The sequence below is a fragment of the Triturus cristatus genome, unplaced genomic scaffold, assembly GCF_964204655.1.
Source record: "Triturus cristatus unplaced genomic scaffold, aTriCri1.1 SCAFFOLD_936, whole genome shotgun sequence".
Taxonomy (NCBI): domain Eukaryota; kingdom Metazoa; phylum Chordata; class Amphibia; order Caudata; family Salamandridae; genus Triturus; species Triturus cristatus.
The window spans coordinates 10,001-12,207 of NW_028188182.1; positions in this window are offsets into that span (position 1 = coordinate 10,001).

Genomic DNA, 2,207 nt, shown 5'->3' on the forward strand with positions numbered 1-2,207 from the left:
TTCAGTATCGCCAAACATCACTTTGGTCTGACTGACCCTCTCCCTAGTAATCCGGAGGAAAATTACCCCCCTTTCTTGTAATCCGTGCGCACGAGGTGACAGAGGGGACCCTAGGCGCGAATGTACCCGACCTCCTGGAGCCCTCGCTGGGATCCGGGAGGCAAATGGACCCTCATCGAGACTTCCAGGCGAGCTCGGCCATCTGGTCGCCCCATAGGAAAGCATTGTGCGCGACCAGATGGCCGAAGGGGCCTGCGCGACCAGATGGCCGAAGGGGCCTGCGCGACCAGATGGCCGAGGGGACGTGCGCGACCAGATGGCCGAGGGGACAGGCGCGACCAGATGGCCCAGGGGAAAGGCAAAAGGGAAGGGGGAGCTTCCCCGGGCCCTCTGGACCCCGCACCCGGGCACCCTGCCGCCGCGGCAGGACCCGGGACGGAGCCCGGGGCGGGGAGGCCGCCCTCACCGGGGCCCCCCCCCCAGGGGCCCGGCCGGAGCACCTGAACCCAGGCGAGCGAGGGGAGGCTCCCCGGCCACGACGGAACCCCGTCCCGGGCCTTTGGCAGTGCCGCAGGCCGGGGGACAGGGCCCGGGGACGGAGACCCCGACCCGGGGCCCGGCCGGGCCCCTGGAACCAGCCGGGGCTCCCGGGACCGCAGGCGATGGGGAAGCCTCCCCGGGCCCTCCGGACCGCGCCCCGGGCACCCTGCCACGCGGAAGGACCCAGGACGGAGCCCGGGGCGGGGAGGCCGCCCTCCCCGGGGCCCCCAGGGGCCCGGCCGGAGCACCTGAACCCAGGCGAGCGAGGGGAGGCTCCCCGGCCACGACGGAACCCCGTCCCGGGCCTTTGGCAGTGCCGCAGGCCGGGGGACAGGGCCCGGGGACGGAGACCCCGACCCGGGGCCCGGCCGGGCCCCTGGAACCAGCCGGGGCTCCCGGGACCGCAGGCGATGGGGAAGCCTCCCCGGGCCCTCCGGACCGCGCCCCGGGCACCCTGCCACGCGGAAGGACCCAGGACGGAGCCCGGGGCGGGGAGGCCGCCCTCCCCGGGGCCCCCAGGGGCCCGGCCGGAGCACCTGAACCCAGGCGAGCGAGGGCAGGCTCCCCGGCCACGACGGAACCCCGTCCCGGGCCTTTGGCAGTGCCGCAGGCCGGGGGACAGGGCCCGGGGACGGAGACCCCGACCCGGGGCCCGGCCGGGCCCCTGGAACCAGCCGGGGCTCCCGGGACCGCAGGCGATGGGGAAGCCTCCCCGGGCCCTCCGGACCGCGCCCCGGGCACCCTGCCACGCGGAAGGACCCAGGACGGGGAGGCCGCCCTCCCCGGGGCCCCCAGGGGCCCGGCCGGAGCACCTGAACCCAGGCGAGCGAGGGGAGGCTCCCCGGCCACGACGGAACCCCGTCCCGGGCCTTTGGCAGTGCCGCAGGCCGGGGGACAGGGCCCGGGGACGGAGACCCCGACCCGGGGCCCGGCCGGGCCCCTGGAACCAGCCGGGGCTCCCGGGACCGCAGGCGATGGGGAAGCCTCCCCGGGCCCTCCGGACCGCGCCCCGGGCACCCTGCCACGCGGAAGGACCCAGGACGGAGCCCGGGGCGGGGAGGCCGCCCTCCCCGGGGCCCCCAGGGGCCCGGCCGGGGCTCCGGAACCCAGACGAGCGAGGGGAGGCTCCCCGGCCACAACGGAACCCCGTCCCGGGCCTTTGGCAGTGCCGCAGGCTGGGGGACGGGGCCCGGGGCCGGAGACCCCGACCCGGGGCCCGGCCGGGCCCCTGGACCCAGCCGGGGCTCCGGGGACCGCAGGCGCAGGGGAAGCCTCCCCGGGCCCTCTGGACCCCTCCCCGGGCACCCTGCCACGCGGCAGGACCCGGGACGGAGCCCGGGGTGGGGAGGCCGCCCTCCCCGGGGCCCCCAGGGGCCCGGCCGGAGCTCCGGGACCCAGACGAGCGAGGGGAGGCTCCCCGGCCCCAACGGAACCCCGTCCCGGGCCTTTGGCAGTGCCGCAGGCCGGGGGACTGGGCCCGGGGCCAAAGGCCTCAACCCGGGGCCCGGCCGGGCCCCTGGAACCAGCCGGGGCTCCGGGGACCGCAGGCGCAGGGGAAGCCTCCCGGGGCCCTCCGGACCCCTCCCCGGGCACCCTGCCACGCGGCAGGACCCGGGACGGAGACCGGGGTGGGGAGCCTGCCCTCCCCGGGGCCCCCAGGGGCCCGG